Raw genomic sequence first — 25309 nt, forward strand, 5'->3', positions numbered from 1 at the left:
CAGGCTCTGGTCCTCTCTGCCTTCGCCTTTGCTCTCCCATGGACGACCCTAGCCAGCCCGGGTCCCCTCTAAGTTCCATGGTTACTACTGTCCAGCCTCCAGTCCTCTAGCCTCTGGTCCAGACCGTCTTCCCCTCCCCTGCCTCTCCTGGTGGATGTCTCTTCTCAAGGTTCCCAGGGGTCAGGCAGGATCACGGCTTTAGAGGGTCCCTCATCTCCGGGGAGGCGGGGTGGGCCAGGGCCGGCTCTCCCCTAGGCGGCCGCCAGGGGGCGGCAGGGGCGGCTGGAGGTGACAGCGGGAGGCCGCGCGGGAGGGCAGGGCGCGCGGACCGCGCTCTCCGCCCGCAGACTCCGCGCCTGAGCCGTGCGCGCTGGGCACTCGCTTGCCGCCCGCGCACCCGACACACCGGGGCGCAGCGGGAGCCCGTGCGGGGCGGGCGGCCGTCCATGCGGCGGCGCTCAGGAAGCACGCGGGGCTGAGGAGGCGGACGCTCCGGGACCAGCCCAGGTGAGCAGATCGCGCAGCCCGGCCCGCCGCGCTCCGGAGCCCGGGGCGGCCACGCAGTCTGGCGCGCGTGGGTATGTCGGGGGGTCCGCGGCAGCTCGGGACGTTGTACCTGCTTCTTCCTTTCTCTTTCCTTCCTCTTCCCCTTCCTTTCCCACTTTCCCTTCTTCTTCCTCTTCCATTTCCCCTTCTCTTTTCCTCCCCTCCTCTTTCCATTTCTTTTTCTCTTCCTTTCATCTTCCACTTCCCCTTTACTCTTCCTCTTCCTTTCCTTTTCACTTCTCCCCTCCCCTCCTCTTTCCCTTTCTCTTCCCGTTTCCTGGGTTTCCTGGAGGCCTGCTCTGCCTTTAGTCTTCATCCCTGACCCTTAACTCTAGGGCCAGGCCACCTAGGGGTGGGGGAAGCAGCGAACTGCTCAGCTCAGAGGGAAACTCCTGAGTCGCACATGCTGCCCTTGTACCCCCACCCCAGCCTTGCTTCCCTTTGCTTAGCCTGGGATGGCTGGTGGCATGTGTGTCAGCGCCCTCAGAGCCCCAGCACGGGGCCTCCATCACTCTGGTTTCTAGAAAGCCTCAGAGCCCCAGGTCACGTTAGTCATTGCAACCCCGTGTCATTGCTAGCTCCGGTGGATCTGCTGTGTCTGTCAGCCTGGGATACACCAGGTGCGGCTCATAGAACTGTGGCTCTCTCATAGGACTGAAGAATTAGCTTTTGACCAACTTGCTCACCTTGAAGTGGGGGAGATCTGTAAAGGAAGTTTCATTTTTCTTAGAAATAGCTTCAGCTGTATCTTGGGGAGAGGCTTTCGGGGCAATCACTTAGCATGCGGAATTATGGGGTCTAGTGAGGTTTTAAGTAGTCCCCCAGGTGCCGTTAAAAGTGCATCCCTCACCAGTGTCTCCCCCGCCCTTTTGCAGGCAGTAGGTGAATGGAAGCCTTGGATCTGAGGAACTGAAGCCTATTAGAATTTGGAGTAGGTGAAACAGGTAGCTCAGAACGCCAAAGAATTATCATGTCCAACGTCCTTTGCATCTGAGACACCCAGACATCAGCCAAGATCTGACACCTTTTAGAGCCACTCTGTTATCTTTGACATCATGGGTGTCTCTGACCTGGTAGAGATGGAAGGGGCATGGTTACTGGACCTGAGAGAATCTTAACTGGGTCTCTGTGTACAAAGGAGCAAACATTTAAACAAAAAATGTGATTTAAATGTAGCCCTACTCAATTCCTATAGATTTTTGTTGGCACCATCGTTGAATTCCTTTGAAAAAACGCAATCATAACCTGGAAATTAATGTGAGGAAGCAGATGAGGGTCCTGGGGCTTTCCCATAAACCTCTGCAGGGCTGGAGCAGGGAATTCCCAAAGGCCCGGCCTGCAGAATGAGTTTGGGTGACGAGAGTATGAGGAACCACTACTAACACAAGTGATTGCATTGGCCTCGCTGTGGTGGTGACTGGGCTCCTGTGGTCTCCATGCCCAGCCCACAGCAGGGCACCACTGGTCTCACCCTCTGTGCCATGGGCGAAGTCTCATAGCCAGGTGGGAAGGGAAGAAAACAGAATACAGTTCAGGAGGAAGGTCAGGACTTGAAGTTTTTGTTTATCTAGCAATCATGTCTGTTACCCACAGAGCCTGGGCTCGGCCTTTCCTTCTCTACCGTCCACACTGTTCTCCTGGGCATCACTTTTATCCTTGTTGGTATCTGTGTTCAGGTGCCCCCCCCCCCCAGCACCCTCATCCCATTTCCTACATGCATAGCTCATTTATCACAAAGCCCTTTCTACATTCCTTCATGATATCTCAAATTATTTGCCTGCCCCTACCTTAAACCATGTCCAAATTACAGTAACAATTTCCCCTCCTGACTACCAGCCATGGGTGGCTCTCCTCATTGTAATCCATCTCCTTTCATGCTGACAGATTAATATTCCTGAAATTCTGACTTCACCACATCTCCTTGCAAGAAATCACAATGGCTCCCCAGTATTCACTTCCATTTAATTTTTCTCCAGAAAATACTTCTGAACTTTCGTTGTGTGCCAGGGATTATTACTGTGTGCTGGGGGTTTATACAGAGCAAGACGGTATCACTGCCCTCCGGGGGCTGAGAGGAGAGCTGCTGATAAATGACCACCCAGGGAGAAAGGACGGAAGTAAAGGAACACAACAGAGGGGGATGGATGAGTGAATATGGATAGCCATGTGCACATGTACAGAAGAGGGAGAAACTGATTCCTTCCTAGGCACACAGAGTTTTGGAGACCTCAGCCCCGGGTTGCTTTTGGACCAGGAATGAAACTATAGTGACAGATGCAGAGTCTATCACAAATGGCTTGTTGCTCTTCCCTGTCTCTCTCTCTTCCCCCTCTCCCTGTCTCTACCTCTCTCCCTCCTCCCCTTTCTCCCTCGCCATTTCCCTCCCCCTCCCCACCCCTTTCAGACAAGGCCTCAACATGTAGCTCAACTGGCCTTGAGCTGATCATCCTCTGTCTCAGGTACTGGAACACTGAGATTTTGGGTGTTTGCTACCATACCTGGCTTAGCTGTCCTGGCTTATGTGTGTGTGTGCGCGCGTGTGTGTGTGTGTGTGTGTGTGTGTGTGTGTGTGTTGTGTGCGCTGCGTGCACGCTTGCAAGTGTGCATGTGTACTACACAGGCCATAGGATGTCAGTCTGAGTCCCAGGAACATGCCTGTGTTTGCCTGTCCCAGAACTAGTATTATAAACATGTATCACTATGCCTGACTTTTACATTATCTATCTATCTATCTATCTATCTATCTATCTATCTATCTATCTATCTATCTATCCATCCATCCATCCATCCATCCATCCATCCATCTATCTATCTATGGCAGAGGACCTTGGAGTTGTGAGTTCAGGAGAGGCCCCCGACCCCCACATTTTGTTGTTGCTAAAGGGGCCTTTGAAACAAGTTTTTGAAAGTACAGCATATCCTTCTTGCTTTCCCTGAAAGCATTGAAACCCAGCCCTTGCGACCCACAATCTGAACAAGCATTAAGAAGAAAGATCAGAATACCTTGGTTTGAAAACCCCAAGCTGGTGGGGGCACAATATAGACTGGACTCTTCCAGATAGAGCTGGCCAGGCTAGCCACAGCCGATCTGGAGTGGCGGCTGACCCATGGCAGATTCTCACTTAACAGTTCTTTATATTTGCCCTCCTCCCACCCCCATCTTCACATAGAACAGTGGGCTAGCGAGGCCTAGAGACTAGCGTGGCTTTGAAGCCCCTTAGGCAAAGCCTTGCCATATAGTAGGTGCTCAGTGTCACTTCTCATTTTTCCTATCTACCCTGACCGATCAGTGCTGGACAGAAGTGGGTGCTCATTAGCCGTCTTCCAGAAGAAACTTGTGTATAATCTGGCTCTGTCTGAAGGACTCTTATTGCCCTGTGCTCCAGCCCAGCCATTGAACTCACAGCTGTACTATGGTAATCATCCATCCAGCATCCTGTCTTCTCTCCACTTCCTGTCCAGTTTCCCTCTGGGTCCTCTGAAGGGCACGAATACCAGGTGGGCAGTGGCTTTTCTCCCCAGTGATTGTCGTCTTAGGGAAAGTGTGGTCATTCTTAGTTTATTTCTCTTTCGTTCCCTAATCTTTCAGCTAAGCAGTAGATGCTTGTGGTCTGGGAGCCTGAAGGATAGCTTAGGTGAAGATAGGCAGTGTTCTCCGTCTGCTTGGGTGTGGTCCACAGGGTCGGGAGCCAGGCTTGTGCCTCTGTGTCTTGTCCCCGGGAGGGTGGCACTGGACAGCTCACAAGCACCCTCCCAGGCCCCTTGGCAGGCTGCCCGAGGCCTGACCAGCAGGGAAGACAGAGGTAATGAGTGATTAATGGGTGCCTCATCTAATCTCCTGCCAGGGGAAATGAAGGACCAGTCATGGGCTGGGAGCTGGTCTTGACCTGCTCCAGGTGGGCTTGGAATGCACCCAGCTCAGGATGGGGATTAAGGCTTGAAAGACAAGAGGAAATGAGATGTTAACCCTTTAGCTATGGCCCTCTGAGTCCGATCGAGCGGGGGAAATGGCAGGGGAATTATCTTCAGGCATCTGATGAAAAGCTGGGCATCCCCTTTGATTTATGGCAGGGATGCAGCCACGTGTCTGACTACTGTGGGGATGCTTGTGGGCCTTGACTTTGTGATCATTTTCTTTGAGGTGAGATCATGAGAGAGATGATTGATTTCCGCTGCCCGGGGCCGCATCAACTGCTGGAAGACTACTTACTTGCCTCCTTGGAAAGCTGCTGATGATATCAGCAAGTGGCAAATTTGCAGCTATTGAAGATGCTTTTTTTTTTTTTTTCTCCTGAAACAGTTCCTCCGACAGTCTGTCATTTCCAGGAAGATAAACAGAGAAGGCATTTGCCCCTGGGCTAGCTACCGTCCCTCCACAACGGAGTCCTGTCCACACCAGTGGCAGCAGCATGTGTGTGGAGAATAGAACCAGCTCCCTGAGTCCCAGCCTAGGTCTCAACACACTGTAGGCTTCAAACAAGGTCTTTAACCGCTGTGTTACCATTCTCCCACCTGTAAAATGGGTATCATAATAATGCAGCTTATGGCCTAGGGAAGATTTGTGACATTGTAAAATGCTTCTAGCAGGCCCAGACTCATGCCCAGGCCTCTTCAGTCTGAGCTCTCTTTTTATTCTCACCTATCCCTGTGAGTCCCAGACCACCCTTCCTCAGGACAGAAGCTTCTCCTCCTCCTCCGGGGCTCTGAGACTCACTTCTGTGAAGTGACTTAACTCTGTGATTGATCGGGCTTGTTTGACCCCTGACCCTGCATGCTTTAAATTCTGGTTCCACCCTCGGTTGCTGGTCCCATGGCCTCCTGCTGCCCTTTTGATTAGACCTCCAGCCCCTTGCCCTCTGCCTCCATGCACAGAATGTTGGTGAGTTGGACAGTGCTGTCAGCCTGGACTTCTGTGGTGGCTTAGGTCAGTTCTGCTCCTCTCTGCTCCTTGCTAGCTTTGCTGTGTGACCCAGGAACTCCAGGCCAAGTGGATGCGAGTAGAAAAGATTGCAAAATCAGGAGTTGTGGAGATCGTCTGGCTAGGATGCAGACCTGAGCATCTCCCCCGTTCTAGCTTCCCTGAGCTCCCATCACCTCATCCTAGATTGGCGCTGATAAGTTACACTTACCTAATGTTTGGTAGGAGGGCCAATGCCCTCCGTGGATGTGAGGTCTCCTGGGAGCCACGAAGAGCTTGTGGCTAGTTATCGGGTGAAGGCCAGGTAGAGCCATGATGCACATTTTTTGTTCTTACTGTTTTGTTTCTTTCTTGTTTGGTGGTACTGGGGATTGAACCTAGGGCCTGATCAGGCATGCCAGGCAAGTGTTTTACTACTGAGCTACATCCCCAACCCTGTAGGGTAAGGTCTGAAGTCTTGTTACTAGTGTGTATTGGTGCAGCCTTTGGCTCCAAGGAGAGTCCGGAGCAGACTCTGGTCCATCCCTGTTTCACTTAGGATGCCATAGTCAGGCCCAGGCCTTGACTCTGCTACAAGTGCAGAGGCTCCCTTGCCAGCTGAGAGAGAGGGAGCTGCTGTGCACAGAGCCCCACACCAGGTGCTGGCTTTTCCTGTGTGAACAGGTCCTCTAGGGCCAGCCAGACATCAACCTGTTCCATAGCTCAGACAGTGGAGGTTCACATAGCAGGTGTACAGCAGAGTGGCTGGCATCTGGCTCCAAATGGGTACTCTGGGAACAAACAGCAGTTAGTGAATGAAACAAACAGACAAACAAACCCCAAAACCAGACTCCATCTCTCATATATGCACAGTAAGCCAGCTTCCTCTGATGATCTGTTCTTGCCTTTGTATATGCTTATATGTTTTTGGTATGTATGTATGGTGTATGTGTGTGTGTGTGTGTGTGTGTGTGTGTGTGTGTGTGTGTGTGTGTGTGTAGGCCAGAGTATGATGGTAGGAGTCTTCCTCAAGTACCCTCCCACCTTATTTTTTTTGAGGTAGATTTTTTTTGAGGTAGGTATTTTTTTGAGGTAGGCTGTGATTAACACCATGACCAAAGGCTTGCACATCCTGATGGATCACATTCCATCATTGAAGGAAGTCAGGGCAGGAACTCAAGGCAGGAACCTGGAGGCAGGAGCTGAAGCCGAAGCCATGGAGGAATACCACTTACTGGATCATTCAGCTTGCTTTCTTACACCTCCCAGGACTATCTGCCCAGGGTTGGCACTGCTTACAGTGGGCTGGGCCCTCACACATCAAACACTAATCAATAAAATGCCCTATAGAATTGCCTACAGTCCAATGTGATGGAGGCGTTGTCTCAACTGAAATTTCTTCTTCCTGGATGACCCTTGTTGATAAAAACAAAAACAAAAACCCTAACAGAACACAGGGTCTCTCACTCAGCCTGGCAGGTGACTGATTCAGCTGTGCTGGCTGGCAGTTCCCAGGCACCCTCAGTATCCACATCTCCACCGCTGGCATGGCTGAGGTGGACCATCATTCTTGGCTTTTCATGCATGTGCTGGGGATGTCAGCTCAGCTCCTCATGCGTGTTCAGCAAGCCCCTTATTGACTGAGCCATCATCTCCCAGCCCCAGACAAGCTCATGCTATAACTTAGCTGATGCACATTTGTCTTTTTGGCTAACATGAGTCTGTGTAAATATTTCCCATTTTCAAACAATTATAAAGCAGAGTTCTTTACTTTTTATTTCTGTGTATGTTTGCGTGTGAGTATATACATGTGTATGTGGGTGCCAATAGAGGCCAGAAGACGGTGTCAGAACCCCTGGAGCTGCAGAATGTTGTGAACTACCTGATGTGTGTTTTGAGAACTGAACTCAGGTCCTTTGAAAGATCAGTGAGTACTTTTAACTGCTAAGCGACCTTTCTAGTACCCCTTTTAAACTTCTTTTGGATTCCCATTTCTTAAGTATAGTGATGATCTCCATAGCCCTCCCTACCCTGTGTTAGGAGCTAGTTTTTTTTATTTCTTCCTAATCTCTAAAATCAGCACACCAGGAAAGGCATGCAATTTGCTTTTCTTTATCTATTTCTCATCTCATGTTCTGCCTTGGAAATTAGATCCAGGCCACATGGTCGCCTGGTGGTCATACTGACCCATGGTACACAAGAACCCCACAGAGAGCAAGCTCCTGGAGGCCTGTGTGAGCACCAGAAGCAGAAGAGGGCTCATCGACTGCCCAGTCCTTCCTTCTTGCTGGTTGTTTCTTCTTCAGGGCTCAGGTTAGAGGAACTCAACACCCTCACTTAGCAGGCAGGGAGACACATTGTGGGGTGGGGACTTTCTGAAATCCAGGGAAGGAAATGATGTCAGTGTTCACAGAGGGTCCTTGAAGGAAGGTGCTGGCAACTTCCTAGATTATGCTCACACATGTGACTGACTCCATATGGACAATGCTGTGCATCGATTCATTCATGCTCCTGACTCTCTCCAGGGAGCAATACCATGCATTGCAGAGTGTGTGGATTCCACACCCTGCTGCTTGCATGGCTTTGGACAGCATCAGTTGAGAATCAGTTTGTTCTCTTGTACAATGGCTCAATAATCTCTGTACAGCTAGAAAAAGTAGTGGGGACAGCCTAGTGTTTGCTCATGAGCCTGTATTAGCTTTCCGTTACTGTAACAAAATAACCAAGGTTATCAACTATCAGGAATAATGGTTTGTTTGGGCTCAGAGCTTCAGAGGCCTATGGTTGCTTGATCCTATTGTTTCTTGTCTGTGGCACCACCACAGCACACATGGCAGGAACATATGGTAGAGGAAGGTTTTCACCTCATGGTGGCCAAGAAGCAAAGAGAGGGGATCAGATCCCAATATGCCTACAAAGTTAAGTCCCATGTGACCTTTCTTCTTCCACTAGTGCCCACCTCTTAAGGGTTCTGCCCCCTCCCAATAGCATTACCAACTGGGGACAAAGACTTAGCATGTGGGGCTGGAGAAAGGCCTCAGTGCTTGAGAACATGTGCTGATTTGCAGAGGACCCCAGTTGTCCTAGCACCCACACGGTGACTCCCAACTGCCTGGAACTCCAGTTCTTCCTGGGGTCCTACAACCTTGCCTTCCCCAGGCGCCTGCACTCAGGTGCCTGTTGCTACACATACATGTAATTTGGAATAAGAACAAATCTTTTCAAAGAAAAAAACATTAAGAGAGGCACGTTCAAATTAAAGCTGACACGGAGGGCCTACTATGTTCCTTAATAAGCACGAAAACCCCTGACTGTGAGATGGTGTTTCTGCCTAAGAGCATGGTGGTTCCTACAGCCTTGGGCAGGGGCAGGTGAGAGGGAAGTCATTATAAGAACCATAGTGAACAGCCCAGCAGACCCAGATGAAAGGCACTGGACTCAGTGCTGGGACTTTAGAGAGACGGGATGGGAGGTAAGACCCAGTAGGAGGAGACTGAGGGGGAGAGGTGGGGTGAGAGGAACTGGAAGCCATTTATACGTTATGAGAACGCCATAGCCTTGATAACCTCTCGGAATTGAGACCCTCATGAGTGAGTCTTCCCACCCCACCCCAGAATGGAATGCAGTGTGTGCATGCGCGTGACACAACACAGCCTCCGCACACAGTGATGTTGGCTGTGACTGACGTTGCTTCTAGTTCGCGGTATCTCTTAACATGGCCTCCTCGTAGCATGCCCTGGTGGTTCCTTTGCTCTGTCAGAGGCTGAGGTTGCTTCTGTGGTCACCCTTCTCCTTCTTGCTGTGTTCTCAGCCTGGCTAGAACCACTGTCTGGCTGATGGTGCCAGGCAGGGATCAGCAGCGTGTTCCTTACAAGCATCAGAGTTGGCAGCTAGGCTTTGCAGGACATGAGTCCCTAGTTCACCTATTAGTGCTGCCTTTTGAGCATGTGTGAAGCCACAGACAGGGTCGTTGATGCAGTCCATTAACACTTCAGGGGCTGGAGAGGCAGGCAGCTCAGTGGTTCTGAGACCTGGCTGCTCTTGCGGACGATTGGTGTTCAGTTCCCAGCATCCACACGGGGTGGTTCAAACTGCCGGTAACTGCTTACCTCTTTGGGGACCTGTGTACATAGACATTCACACATATACATAAAAATAAAATCTCCTTTAAAATGCTTTATGGATAATGTGATGGCAGTTTCATCATCCCAGCATCTACATCACATGTCCACGTGTCCTACCACATTCTTTCTCTGTCTCTCTCATGAATGCATGCATGCATGCATGCATGCATGCATGCGTGCGTGTGCACGCACGCACACATGCACATTATGTTTGTTGTTCAATAAAGTTTACTGACTCCTGTCTAGGTTACCACACTATTGAAGACTTTTTCAATGCCAGGAAGAATGACTGTGAACATATCCGTGTGAGTAACTTGTATTATTGCTGTGACAAACTCTTGACAAGGAGCATTTGAATAGAGGACTGGGCCATCTGGCTTCTAGTTCAGGAGGACGATGCCAGCTTGGCCAGGACGATGTGGCAATAAGTGAGGAAGGAGTGGCAGCAGGCGCAGGAAACTGGCCGGTCACACTGCATCCACAGTCAGGAAGCAGAAAGAGAACAGGAAGTGGAGCCTGACTATTCCGACCACCCCCAGTAGCCTACTTCCTCTAGAAAGGCTCTGCCCCTGAACAGTCCCACAACCTTCCCAAACAGCACCAAATGGGGACCAAGTTCAAATATACAAATGTATAGGGACATCTCCCATTAAACCACGGCAGTGTCCCAGAGAGTCCACGGAAATCATAGATGTTCCAGTGTCCCTGAGCATCTAGTTCATAAGTTTTAGCCAAAAAATTTGGTTATTTATGAGCTTGGGGGTATCAACTTAAGTAGTTGTCATAATATAATTTATCATACTTTGAGTATGTTTTTGTGGTGAGTAAAAAATTAGAGGCTTTCAAAATTCTTAGCATCCAATGACTTCAGTAATATACTACACCCTCTCAAGAAGCAACCAACTGCAGATTGAATATATCTATATAGTTTATTTTTATTATTGGTTTTCAAGACACGATTTCTGTGTAGTCCTGGCCGCTGTGGAACTCGCTCTGTAGACCCGGCCGGCCTCAAACTTACACAGATTCCCCCTCCTCTGCCTCCCGAGGGCTGGGATCAAAGGTGTATGCCACCACTGTCTGGCTCAGATTAAAAATATTTTTAAAGTTTTCTGTCAGTATTGAACATGTTCAGACCTTCGTTCTTGTCTTTGTTTACTAGAGATGTATAGTACAGGCAGTGTCCATTTACACAACATGTACAGTACATGAGGCATTGTGAGCAATCCAGAAATAGTTCAAGATGCACAGGCAGGATGATGTGCATAGGTCATATGCATATACCATGCCATTTCTATAAGGTCGCCACTCACATAGCATTTACACTGTGTGAGATAATGTATATACCCCCAGGAGTAATTTAAAGCATATGGAAGGATATACATAGGTTATATACAAATACCATGCATTTCATATGAGAGACTTGAGTGGCCATGGATATGGCTGGTGGTAGTGGGGATGCCCATGAGCCAGCCATCCCAAGAACATTGATGGATGAATGTGTGATATGGTGTCTTGGTTGCTGATTGAAAGGGAACTTCTTTATACATTGGTCTCTCATTGTATTTGATCCTGGAGTCCAGTAGCTCTGACTCCTGACCTCCTGATGGTCTGTGGTAAGGAATTTGGACTTGATTCTGGCTGAATCTACCAGGGGAGGGCACAGAAGGCACTCCCAGGCTTGTATTTGGCACATGGTGAATGCAGGATAAACTTGTTCCCTTTCCTCCCAACGAGACTCAAAAGTCCTGTGTTTTTGGTCAGCTCCAAAAACATGCTGAGCCTCTTTGAGCTTGTTTCTCTGGTTCTTTCCACATGTAATAAAGTCACTAACCTTTTTAAATGGAAACAAAAACAAAGGCTGTTGGAAAGCCGAGTTCCCCGCCCGGGTCACCAGCTCACCCTTATTGGACAAAATGTAGCTCTGTGTAGACGGCTGGTTGGGGCCAGAGGAGAGGCCCCAGCTCCATGGACCAAGGCTCCAGCTGGCCGCAGACCCAGCTCTCCAGCTGGGAGGGGCTGCCTAGCCTGTGGGCTGCTTCTCCTATCTCCCCAGCTCCTGGGTGTATCTTGCTTTCAGAGATTCCAATGGGCAGGAAAGCAGGATTCTCTCCAGATGGGAGACCACCAGCCCTGAAGGTGATGGTGAGGCTGTGGTTCTTGGCTCCCGAACTTGCTTTTGCTGTATGTGTTGGATGGAAACTCGACTTGGGCAAGCGTGTGTTTGTGTTGTTTAGGGGGTGTTGGCACGTAGCCATGTGTGCTTTCTGGCCTGGGGGCTGGCAGGATGTGAAGGGAGGCAGCTGTTGTCCTTCGGCCAGTGAGGTTTCTTTTCCTTGTTTCGCTGGGCAGGGGGCTGGTGTTCTCCTTGGGCAGAGAGTTCTTCAGTGTATAGACAAGTGGTCTTGGCGTCATGGCCACTGGCTCGCCATTTGTCCGCCAGTAGTAATTGCTCATTGCTATGTCACTAATTCTTTATCTCCCCTTTCCTCACCTCCCGAGACAGGGTTTCTCTGTGTAGCTGTGGCTGTCCTGGAATTCACTCTGTAGACAGGCTGGCCTTGAACTCACAGATCTATCTGCCTCTCCTTCCTAGTTTTGGGATTAAAGGTGTGTGTCACCACTGTCCACCCAATTCTTCATTCCTAAATGAACAGCGATTGATTGGATTGTTTGTAAGGGACATTGCTTAACTGAGACAGGCCTTCGCCCTTACCCAGCAGCAGTAAGATGTTCCTTCCCTCCCCTGAGAATAGTCATACAGACTCGTACTACCATCCGCAGAGACAAAGACACAAATTCCCTCTGGTCTGCCCCCACCTGTGGACTCAGTGGCGGCCACATGACGAACTGGGGAGCATGCCATGCTTCATGTTTCTCCTTTGCCCTCCCAGCAGGGGAATGCCAGTGGAGACATGCTGGAGAGCGGGAACCGCCACCGTCCTGCCCAAAGGACTGATGACTCCCCTTTCCTCAGTGGAGAGCAAATGGGGACTTTTTTGTCCCCAGCTGAGCATGATGAGGGAAAAGCCTCTCTCCGACTCCAGCATGTCAAAAGAAGACAGTTAAATGGAAGCCGTAAATAAGATCTTTGTTCATAACACAATGCCTACGATGTGCAGGCTTAGCACAGACTCAGTCACGAGAGCCAGGAAGATCTGCTGAATGGAGAAGGACAATGGATGGAGGCCCGCACGAAGCTGACTAAGAGGTGAGAGACACCCAGTGAAGCTTTAGAAGCCCCCATCGTGAAAGTGCCTCAATAAGTAACTACCAATAAGCTCGAAAGCAACGAGAACAGATCTTAATCAAGAAATAGATGAAAAGGGCTCAACAATTGGAAATTTTCTCAGTTATCCATCGTCGATCAATCTCTCAACCATCTATCTGCCATCTATTGATCCATTACTCATCCATCTATAAATTAATTGATTGTCTATCTACCAATCATTTACCTACCATCTATCTATCTCTCTGTCTATCTATCTATCATATATTATCTGCCTTTCTATCTACCAGTTATCTATTTATCAGTGTTCTATCTCTATCTGTGTAATGCTGGGATATAAACCAGGGCCTTGCACATGGCAAGTAAGTATTCTACCGCTAAGCCTTGGAAATTTTATTTTTAAATATTAAAATTATTGTGAGTCAACAAGTTGTCCTAATGTCTAGTTCTGGGGTACAGAGTGGAGTGCTTAAACAAACTGTCCTTCATCTCAGATACCTGTCATTTTTTTTTGTAAAGAGGACATCTGAAATGTCCTCAGCAGTTATGACATCTCTACTATGCTGTCGTTAACAATACACACCAAACTCTGCAGTAGCGTAAACGACGACGAGGACCTCTCAGCACCCTTCGCCGGCTCGCTCTTTTGTGTCCACTCTGTTGCCTTTCAGCACCATCTGCATTCTGCTTCAGTGAGTTGACTTGTTTGAGATGCCATGTGTAAGGGAAAACATGGATGTGCCTTCCTGTGTCTGGCTTATTTCACTTAACATAATATTCTCAAGTTCTAGCCATGTTGTCCCAGATGATGAGGTTTCCTTTTTTTAAAAGGCTGAGTAGTATTCCACTTAGTGTTTTCTTTATCCAGCATTGGCTGATGGGCATTTACACTAATTTCTATAATGTGGCTATTGGGAAGAACGCTCCAAGGAAGCCGAGAGTTCGTGCATCTCTTCATTAAACAGATGAAGTACTTTAGAAGAAATAGGAAAAGAGGGATTGCTCCACCAGACTAGGTTTTTGAAAAATTTCCATAGAGGATTCCATGACAGCTATTCTAACCCCGCCCCCACCAGTGTCATTTGAAAGTCCCACCCCCTGCCACCCGCGCCAACAAGTCATCTCAAATCTGATCAGAGCCATCCTGACATGTATAAGATCGATGCTCACCCCTGCTTTAAAGTTCCGTTTCCTAGTGATTATGAATGTTTTTGTGTGTGTTCTTTTGAGAGGTGCTAACAAGGTCCCTAATCTACTTTTTCACTCTTTATTGTTTGTTGTTGCTATTGAGTTATTTTCATATTTTGGATCTTAATCTCCTATGAGATACATGGTTTGTAAACATTCTCTCCTAGCTTGCAGGCTACCTTTTCACACTGTCCCTTTTTCCTTTGCTTGCAAATGCTTTTGTGTCTGATGTGATCTTATTCATGTTTTTGCTTTGTTGCCTGTGCTTTGGGGATCAGATTTTTTTTTTTTTTTTTTTTAAAAATCATCCCTCATGCCAATGCTATGCAGTATTTCTCCAATTTTTAAAAATAGTTTCTAGTCTCATGTTTAAGTTTTTAATCGTGCATGGAATTTTGAGAAGTGAAAGCCATCCTAACTGAGATCAGCTCTCACTGGCTGGACTGAATAGGAGAAGTCAAGAGAACAGAAACAGCAAGTTGAGGATGCAACAAGTTACCCAAGCTGGACCATAGAGAGAAGCAGACCTGGGCTACAGTGTCCATAGGACTACATACAGTCCATAGGACTGTAGCAGAAAGTCCAGTATTTGTGCCTGTGATGAAGTCCCAGGGGAGGACAGAGAAGGCAGGACTCAAAGGTCCTGATAGAATCATTCCCCAAAGTTTTCCAGTGTAGCATAAGACACAACTTCAACTTGAAGTATGGCACCCAGATCCATCTGTTATTTTTCTGACAGCTTAGCGGCAGCACCTGGATCTACTGAGATTTTAACCACTGTCTGCCACCTGACCTGACGCTGAGACCTTGGCCTGGCAGGATTTCAGGTCCTGCCTGCACCCGCTAGGCCACAGCTGCCAAATGTAGGTTTTAACTCGGTCTCTGTCCTTTTATTTACCAGTAAAGACTTGGGAGTCAGATGTTGGAGTGAAAACCTACTAAATCAGAGAAACCGAGAAGCAACCAGCTGACCTCCCTCTTTGGGTGGAGACCCAGCAAGAGAAGGGTCTCTTCACTCATCCCAAACAAAACGAAACCCTTGAGTCTCTAGGCCCCTCATTATTCCTTCCTCTGCGTCTCTCTATCAGTATTCCTGTTAGGCAGTCGCTGCCCTCCCCATCCAAGGTTAATTTTATTAACACAGTCTCCAAGTTTCACAGTGTAGTCAAAATATCCCCCAACACTCATTGCAGTCAGTGTTTACATTTTTGGGACACTCTTTGCTATGTAGCCCAGGCTAGCCTCCGGTTTGCTGTCCTCTTACCTCAGCCTCCTAAGTGCTGAGATTACAAGCTCATGATCAAATTTCTGAAAATAATTTTGAAGAATAGAGGAGGAGGAGCTGGTTTTCTCAACACGTGGATTTTTGTGGCAGGGTGATGAGGAAGAAGTGGTGTGGTTGGAGGGATAGATACATAGATCATGGGAACAGGTGTGTTTGCTCATCTGTGATTGGGCTCACGGTCACGTGTGCCTGGGTGCCAATACGCGTGCGTGCGTGCGTGCGTGCGTGCGTGCGTGCGTGCGTGCGTGCGTAGGCCAGGGATTGGTGTTGAATGTCTTCCTCTGTTGTCCCACTATATTTGTTGAGCTGAGTTTCTCGTTGTATCTGGGGCACGCAGACTCCACTGTCTCTGGGGATTCCTGCCTGCACCCCACAAGTGCTGGAGTTACAGGTGGTGGTGCCATGCCTGCCCACCGTTCTTGGGGATTGCCTGGGAGTCTGAATTCTCATTTTCATATTTGTGTGGCAAGCACTTTGCCCACTGAGTCATTGCTTCTGCCCCCACTTGGATGTTGAGAGAGGGAAGGGTAGGGGAGTCAGAGAAACACTGGCTGCAGATGAGTGGGTGGTGGTTGGATGAGGCTGGGCGAGGGGAGGCATGAAGGAGGGATCACTGGAGAAAGAATGCAGAGGACTGACTGCGAGCTGGCAAAAGATTGGGCCCAAGACACAGGGAGTGGGGCTCACTGAGGCCTGGGTGAGCGCTGAGCTCCATTCTCTGGAGACATGGTCACATGCCCCACTGACGTGCAGGGCTGGGTGTGCAGCTGGTGACCATCCTCTCGTGGCTCAGAAGTCGCCACCAACAGGAGGAAAGTAGAGGCTGGTGGGAGGTTCTGAGATGTGGGGCTCCTGGGAGATGCGTGTGACACCCAGTCGCAGAGGTCAGGCCGAGAGAACACTGGTCAGGGTTTGTACCGCTCATGCCGTTGCTGGCATTTGTATTCCAGCTTGGCCTGAAGGCTAGCGTGAGCCCGTACAGGGAGATGGATGTGAAGGGAATCTCAGCAGTGCTGATGGGGTTCAAGCGAAGGGTCTGCTAACAGCTTTCTTCTTCCCAAGCTCAATTTCCTTTCATTGTTTTTCTTGAGCTCAGTTCCCCTCAAAGCTTTTAGTTTATACGCTGTACATCTCCTCGGTATCGGCTTAATCTTTTAATCACCACACCTGATTTCAGCTCGGCCTGATGCTGGCCTGTCACGGATCGTGGCAAGGGCATAAGACCAATTTGCTAGGTTTCTGCAGCTCTCTGAAGGGCCACTCAGAGCTTCCAGCATACAGGGTACAGCGATGGTTGCTACAAATCATTGACCAGATTTCTGTTGCTTAAAAAAAAAAAAAATAACATCGTAACACAAACCTGGAGGCACAGGCCTTAGGAGCAGAGCAGGAAAAGGCAAATTCGTTCCCCTGACACTCGGAAGCACCAAGGGCAGAAAGTGGCCCCAGCTGATTTATGGCTTATGCTCAAGAGCGGGCAGGCATGCAAGGAACTGGGGAGAGATCCTAGACTCAAGGCCAGAGCTGGCTGGGAATGAGCTGGGCAGAGCACAGCTTACACTTCCCGTGGCTGGCGCCCAGCTGCAGCCTGGGTGTTGTGTATCAGGGAACATGGACCAACGGCTCTTTGGGGAATGTACAGTGGAGTCCAGTGCCAGGAACTGTTTAACATTAGATTATGAGACAGTAAATAATTAGCACTTTCCTATTTACATTTCTCTGTAGGTTTTTTACTTTTCTTAATAAACGTGCATGATTCTTTTTTCATTTTTATGGGAGTAGGGATTGAAACCTAGGAACATGCGTAATTTTATATATATATATAGTTCCCCCCCTCCAAAGAAAAACCATGTTGGTCCATGTCCCGCTCATCTCTGAAGTTTCACCAGGATCCATTTGTGAATGGAATCAATGTGTCACTTGTGCTCTAGGAATTTGTTCTTGTACTGTTAACACATACGTGAACCACCCTTCCCTGGTGTGAGTGTGTGTGTATGTGAGTAAGGGGGGGGGGAATGAATATTGGAAAGAATGTGCATGTGTGTGCGTGGACACAGATGTTCTACAGAATGACAAGGGACCACTGTAGGCAGAGGGGCGTAGATCCTAATGAAGAAACTGTAAACCAAGGCCCTGAGTCAGGAGGGAAAGGTGGTCTGGGCCGACACTCTCCTTGTCCCATGGCCACCTGCCTTTGGCCAACATGTCTAGAGCACACGCAGGTGTTGGAAATGAGACCGCTCACTGGAGAAGGCCCAGGGAAGCCCTTTGGAAAGCTGCAGGTCCCATGCGGAGCCCAGCTGGAAAGGTCTGCTCTTTTTCCTTTGATATCAACAACCCATGGAGTGGAGGCTGTTCCTGGAAGAAGATTCTGGGAGCAGGTGTATGGGGAAAATATTGGGGGAAATTCTGGATCCACCTCCAGGTGTCTGAATCCTAGGGAGGGTTTCCCGTGACCCATCAGAACGTCTTCCTGGGTGTTCAGGGTGTTAGGATTCAGGCAGAGAATGCTGCCCGCTGTGTTAATCTCCGAAACACTTAGCAGTTGCTACAGAAAGACCACCGTTGCGTCGCTGTTCAGATCCCCAGCTGGGCAAGCTATCCTGAAGAGAAGACCCTCCTGGTGAGGTTGAGTGCTAGACTTGGATGTCACCCGAATGGGTACCTGCTGTGCCCAAGCACTGTGCCAGGCACCGGCTGTGGAAAGTTAAGAAAGGAAAAAGTCGTAGTGACACAAGGTGACTGTTGCTAGATTGGAGTTCTGTATGTGAGACTAAAATAGTGTCGCCAGGCTGGTGGACTCTCGAGGGTCAGATGCCGCCGCCGGAGGAGAAAGTCCCTCCCCTTTGGTCTGATGCCTCTGAAGTTGAAAAAAGCAACTCTCAGAAGCCGGAGCAAATGGCTCGAGTATTTGAAATATCCTGCCTGCCTGATATTTCGACACTTGAATATTTTCCCTAGTTACCTGGGAAACGATTTTCATCTTAGGATGGAAAACAAATACAAAACCACACAAGCGTTAATGACCCTGCAGATGATGTTCTCTGTGCTGGCTAACCAGCTTTCTCCAGGTGAGGATGGAGCTGCAAGGGTTTTTTTTTTTTTCACCCTTAATGAAGGACAAAGCCTGTGGTAATGTGTTTGCTTGCAAGTAGCCAAGGAGTTTGCATAGATCTCCACATTTTTTCCTAACTCACACTCTGTGTTTCCTCGTTGCTCAGGGTGAGCCAGCCAGTCTGCAGTATGGGGGTTCCATGGGAAGAAATGACTTCTGTGGCTGAGGGACAGAGGAAAAAGGGATGGGCCCTATGACGTAGGGGGAGGAAAGACCGTCAGCCAAGGACACGTTGGTTGGGGGAGCATTCCTCTGGCTGTCCTCCATCTAGGGGGCAAGAAGCTGGAAGTGTGACCAGGTTGGGGCCCCAAGGTCAGCTTCCCTGTATGCCCTGTGGCCTGGGGCAGGATTTCCTGAAAAGGTTGTGTGGATTCATGACTGCCTAGAGAAGGCACGAGGGGTCAGACCCCCCAGAGAGGCAGCATCTGTCTGCGTCTGCCCTGGGTGTCGGGTCTGCCTGCTCCTAGGGCTCCCTGTGGACATTTGCTGAACACGCATAGTAGCACCTCACTGGAACTAAGATCCAGTCCCGCTCTCTGGTATGGAAAGCTCTGGCTGGGGAGATGGCGAGGATGAAGACTTGGGTTCTGATCCTCACCACTCTTATAAAAAGCCAGGTGTGGGATCTGCAACCCCAGCACTGGAGAAGTGGGCCCAGGTGGATCCCCAGAGCTTGCTGGCCAGCCTAGGTAGCCGAACAGGTCAGGTCCAAAGTTGAGTGGGAGGCCTTGCCTCAAAAGATAAGGTGAAGGGCTGGAGAGATGGCTTAGCTGTTAAAACACTACCCATATGAGCTGGAGGACCGTTTGGATCCACAGGAACCCATTTGAAATGACAGGTGGGCGTGGCACCTGCCTGTAATTCCAGCCGTGGGAGGCAGAGATGGGCTCTCGAGAGCAAGCTGGCTAGCAAGACTAGTCATATTGGAAAACTCTGAGTTTGACTGAGAGACCCTGCCCCAGTGAGTAAGGAGGGGAACTGAGCAAGGCTGATTCCACTGATCAACCTTGGGCCTTCACATGCACATATGCAAAACAAAAACAAAAACAAAACAATACCCTGCACACACACACACACACACACACAATGGAAAAAGGAAAAATAAAGTAAGGTGGATGACAATTAAGAAAGACATTTGACACGGGCCTCTGTTGCCCACATGTGCTTACACGCCCCACCAAAAGAAATGCATCACATTTATCATTCATTCAGCCATTCATTCATTCATCCAGCTTTTTATTGCATGCCTGCCCTCTCCCAGGCAGTGTGCCTGAATGTGGGACATTTATAAAGGTAACTACAATCTCTTGCCTTTAGAAGCTTCCTATCTATTGAGGAGCAAGTGTAGGCAGATGGTGTCTGATATTTGTTCAAAGAAAAGACAGTCCCTTCTCTTAAGGCTCTGGACCATACCCCACCCCCTGCTGGCATGTTTGCTTATTATCTTGTTAATGCTAATCGTTGCTATCATGCCCAGCCTTTTTACTTTACCATACAACATTGCCATCTACAAAGTTCGCTCTTGAGAGCTCTACAATCTAGTTATATATAAAACATTCTCATCATAATGGTTTAAAGAAGTTTATAACTGAGTGTTTGGCTGCATTTTTAGTTGTGCTTGGCTTGTGTGGCCAGGAGGTTGCATTGGTCATGCCTAGAAGGACATCTCGTCCTCTGCCTGCTGAGGACAACCCACTCATCCCCTTTGAGCAGGGGCTCCTTGAAGACACAAAGCTGGTTCTCTGCCTCTTGGTTTTGGCCATTATTCGTGGCCACTTTGTCCTTTCTCCAAAGCTTCCTCCCATTCAGTATTTTCTCACTTGGGGTGTGGAGACACCTTTGTCCTCTCCAGCTGCCACCTCGCTGGCCCTAGACCTTGGTTTCTACTCCCTGGCTTGCCACAAGGACATCTGGACCCTTCGTCCTCAGCTGTCTGCTATTCTCTAGTTCTTTCTACAGGACAAGGTTCGTCCACTCCAAACACATGGAGTGCCCTGACTCTGGAAGCCTTCATCCACTGTCAGGCCTCTTCCGTGGTCCTTGTCCCTTATCCAGATGTTGGTTTCCCAGTTTGGCTGAGGGTTGTACAGCATACTGGGTACCATCTCAGGTGTCTAGTAAAAGATGTTTGCCAGCCTTCTTCAGCCTCCCTAATAACGGGGGCGCGGGTGACTGGGCCATAGCCAGGTTCCTTCTAAAAGCCTTGACCCCGCTGCTTTGCTTGTGAGTCACTTCCTGTACCCAGGGACTAGTGAGTTTGTTTGTCTGGGTGGTTGCTTTACATTGTATGAGTTCCAGGCATGTGTGTGGGAGGGAGGGCTGACAGGGAGAACGCGGACCTGGAGTTGGGCCCTTCTGGTGTTGACTTGGGGGACTGACCGAGCAGACCTACCTCTTCAGAACCAGATGAGTCAGGTAGGAGCTTTGTTCATACCATGAGGACAAAGGGCAGAAAAAATACTCAGAGTAGGGGACAGTGTGGTTGTGTCATAGATCAGGGCACTTCGGCATCTTTAAGGATTGAGTGAATTATATTCTGCCCGGGATTGGATCTACTGTGCTGCTTTTTTTTTTTTTTTTTTTTTTTTTTTTTTTTTTTTTTTTTTTTTTTTTTTTTTTTGTCTCAAGCCCTGTGGCCTCCCAGGGTATGGGGACTGTGACCGAAACAAATCAGAAGACTTGTTCAGCTTCCCCAGAGTCTTACTGGATCTGGGAGAAGGTGAGCTCTCCAAGCCCTAGGGAGCGTCCACTCTTACAGAAACTGCATTGTTAGCCTTTGTGTCCAATGTCGAAGTTGTAAATCATGAGCAAACCTCAGGAGGAGGCTCAGTCCCAATGGAGCCCTTGTTTACTCAATGGTCAGCCCACTGTTGCCAAAAGTATCTTCGAGGAACCTCATTTTACCGGGCTCCCCTCCCCCCAGAGCTAACAATGGTTCTTTCTTGGGCATCTCATCAAAATCGGCCTGGCGCTGCTTTACAGGGTCTTAGAGAACAGGCTTTACTGGGCCTCTCAGTTTTTTACTCCACACAATCATAGTTCTGATCCTTTACTGTGCCTGGCCTTTCTGAGAGGACTTTGAACTTGCTTGACTGTAAACCCCAGTGAGGCGTGCCCTCCCTATGTGTGATAAATGCTGCTATTTCTCCTCACCTTCATTCATTTCACCTCTTAATAAATGCTGGTCAAGACCCACAAAATTAGTTTCACGATGTTCCTGTGGGTGGTGGGACTCAGAGCTGGTTGAATAGAGGACACCTCGTGGAAGCCAATGTGAACCCCGAGGAAATGAGAGAGCAGGCAGGTCTCCCAGAGGAAGCTCCTCAACTGTATGTAAGGATGACCAGTCAACTCTGAGAAGCCGCTAGGCACAGCAGATTCCAGAACTTTGAAGTCTGAGGCGGGAGGAGGACCAGAAGTTCAGGGTCAGCCTGCATTATCAGAGTAAGACTGTCTCAAAACTCAAAATCCAAACCAGAACACCTGACAGAAGTTAGTCAAAAGACATACTAGTGTCTTCCATCTTTTTTAATTGTGTAGTTATTTTTTTTTATTTTACATCAGTCAAAACATAATTGTGCATCCAACTCCAGTGTTTTCGGCTACTTGTTTATTTTTATCTGTCAGTGTATTCTACGACCACATAAAAATATCCTCCAAAAGTAAACTTTAAAGGGGCAAGGCACAAATGAAAGGAGCCATGTTTTAAATGGCATGCAAGCAGGTGGATGCCTTTCTTCGGGTAGATAAAGACCCAAAGGCGTAATACACACAGAGGGAGATCAGGATGGGGCATCAGCAGGGGCTGTTGGAAGGCTGTGGATAATTTTATGTTTTCTGGGCACTCGGGAGACAGCTCAGTTGGTATAGTGCTTGTCTGAGATTTATGAGAGTCTTGTTTCAATCCCCAGCAGTGTGTAAAGTGGGGGTGGTGAAAAAGGTACAAGTTCAATGGCCCGAGGCCACTGGAGTCCTCCTTACGGTCCTTCATTAGCACCTCACTCTCCTGCATGCTCTCTCTCATATCTATTATCTATTATACATTGGTGGAAGGTTTTCGGTCTTTGCCCTTATACACTAATCTTGATATGTTCCCCATTTCCTGCCTTAGTGCTATGGAGAAGACCCAAGCACATCTTTTGTTGAGTATTTATTAGCCAGGGGTTACTAGAAGCTTGGCAAAACTTGCCCTGCCTTCCAAGTTCGGTGCCTTGTCTTGATGCATACCTGCCCCGTAGCCAACAGGCGGAAGACTGTGCCCGGATGTCGAGGGCTCTTTAACAGATCTGGTTTGCTGGCCTTGTTCCTGGTAGATCACACTGTAACTTCTGGCGAGCAGTCAAGACTGGAAGGGTCTTCAATACCATGAGTAATTTCATGGGCTGCTGATGGGCAATTAGGAGTGATTACAGCTAAGAGGCTTTCCTTTCTTAACAGCTCCAGAAAGGGTGGTGGGAACTTAAAATCTGGATTTTTCCCCCCATGAATAGGCTTGTCCAATTTTCATCATTGTATTGTCCTTTTTTCCCCTTTTCTTTCTTTCTTTCTTTCTTTCTTTCTTTCTTTCTTTCTTTCTTTCTTTCTTTCTTTCTTTCTTTCTTTCTTCCTTCCTTCCTTCCTTCCTTCCTTCCTTCCTTCCTTCCTTCCTTCCTTCCTTCCTTTCTTTCTTTCTTTCTTTCTTTTTGGTGTAAATCCTTATAATTATTTTTCTCCCCACCCCTGAAGTCCTGGGAAGGATGTGGAGAGAAACGGCCTTTGAAAACTGTCTTTCTGTGAGAGGGTGTCATCCGTCCATGTCTGCCCTCTCCCCCTGTATTCTTGCTCCATCCGTCTTTCCTGAAATGAGCAGCGGGAGGTGCAGGGGTAGGCCATCCTCTTCTCCAGAGGTTCATTACATTCCATCCAAACCTCCCGTCTTGGCCTTTCTGATGCTATTTATACTTTGCTTCCAGACTTCTGGCTTACTTGCCAGTATTTAGAAATTCTGTCTGGTAAGGACACCAGAATAAAGTGGTGCTTGTAGGTGAGGCATTCTCTTTACCTGCTTTTAAGGTGGTGACATACTCTAAGTTGTCACTTTGTTCTTTTGGCATAAGGTCTCACCGGAGCTACCCATTAGTCAGTGTCCCGATGCGCCAGCCGCTGGCCACACACGCTTCACGTGCCTCCTCATTTATTCTGCGTGACCACCTGTGGTAGGATTCTAGGCACGCTAGCCCTATTTTTCATGGTGATGGTGTGGAACCCAGGGCTTTGTGCATGCTAGGCAGGTTTTCTACCAGATGACCCACGTCTGCAGGCCCCACCAGTGATATTTCACGCAGGGTTTCTGTTTCTGTGCTAGTAGTTGAACCCAGGGCCCTATCCGTGCTGAACTAGAACTCTAGCTCAGAGCTGTATCCTTAGTCCTAGGCAGCATTTATAAGCAGTTTTATTGAGAAATAACTCATAGTTCATCAATACTGTAATGGATTTTAGTCTATTCACAGTGTCGTGTAATCACTACTAATTTTCGTACATTTTTGTCACCCCAGGAACAAATGGTGCACTTCCCCATTATCTCCTTCCTCCTGTCCTCCCCCAGCTCCTGGCAGCTCCTCATCTACTTCCCATCTCTGTGTTTTCCTATTCTGAATACTACCTGTAAATGGAGTCATATAATGTGTGTTCTTTTGTGTCTGGCTTCTTTCATCTAGAGTGTTCTGCTGATGTCAGTACTCCCAGCTTTTGTTAGGCAGTACTTTTACTATATGATACTATACGGTCAGGAAATCAAAATTCTGACTTGCCAAAATGGCTTTCTCGGGTCAGATAGCCAGTCAGAAGCCGCTGGATTTTTAGAGCAGTTTGCCGAATGCCAGCCCCTCATCACCTGGGAGCCTGAGGGCATCGTACTGAAAGTGATCTACTGAACATCTTCTGTGGTTTGGCGCATTGGTTACTTGTCTTGTTTCTGTGACCAAATATAGAATCAACTTCAGGGAAGAGTAGTCTGTTGTCATGCTTTGAGAGGATATAGTCTATCGTGATAGGGAAGGCGTGACCGTGAGAGCACAGCGTGCGTGGTTGCGTGGTGCTCACGGCCAACCCAGAGAAGGATGAGTGCTGACGTTCATTTGGGTTTCTCTGTTTCCTTTTGCATTTAGTCTGGGATTCCCAGCTCCTAGGGGGTGCCGCCCACATTCAGGATGGCTCTTCCTCAGCTAAAGCTCTCTGGAAATGCTTCCATAGATACAGGCAGAGGTGTGTCTTGTAAAAGATTCCAGAGACCCTCAACTTGCCAATGAAGATTAGCTGTCACAGTCAGGGACTGTACTGAGTGTCCTGGAAGGCTGTTTGTTCCCTTGTGTTCCTTCAGTATCACCTTCTAGCTGGGAAATCCTGGTCACCATGACTGGGAAGTGGCATTTTTCTTTTAGTAGCTTCTATTGTGTATGGTGTTTTTTTTTTTTTGTTTTTTTTTTAGTATATTTCATTTATTTGTTTTAATTTTTGTGTGTATTTTATTAGTACATTTTATTTATTTGTTTTAATTTGTGTGTGTGTGTGTGTGTGTGTGTGTGTGTGTGTGTGTGTGTGTGTGGTGTTTGCCGAGGCTTACATGGTGCTATCAGAAGACAACTTGTGTGAATGAGTTTTCTCCTTCTACCGGGTGGGATCCAGGTCAGATTGGCAGGTTTGGTGGCAGGCATCTCTACTAGCTGAGCCATCTTGTCGGCCCTTTCACGTTTGTTTAATCCCAGTTTCTTTCTGTGATTGGGCTCTAGAACTTTTCCAGGCAAGTGACGCTAAAAAATAACCATGTTCATTTCTATAGGAGTTGAACCTGCAGAAAACTGGGGACACCTCTGAGGAACCCTTGCCTTAGCCTGGACCTGCAGCATCATGGTTTCCCATTTCACAAGCTGTCTCAGGTGAGCAGAAA

The 25309-nt window shown here is 48.5% G+C and overlaps 1 protein-coding gene across 1 annotated transcript in view; it reads left to right on the top strand.

The window, feature by feature from the left end:
- The first annotated feature begins 325 nt into the window (after positions 1–325).
- Positions 326–25309, top strand: part of Thsd4 (thrombospondin type 1 domain containing 4) — a 573943-nt gene continuing 548959 nt past the window's right edge. The window contains exons 1-2 of the mRNA XM_037207445.1: positions 326–507; positions 25202–25298. The gene's annotated coding sequence lies outside the window, so the exon portion shown is untranslated. The remainder of the gene's footprint in view (positions 508–25201; positions 25299–25309) is intronic.

This window comes from Peromyscus leucopus, chromosome 7 (genome assembly GCF_004664715.2).
Source record: "Peromyscus leucopus breed LL Stock chromosome 7, UCI_PerLeu_2.1, whole genome shotgun sequence".
In the NCBI taxonomy this organism is placed as follows: Eukaryota; Metazoa; Chordata; class Mammalia; order Rodentia; family Cricetidae; genus Peromyscus; species Peromyscus leucopus.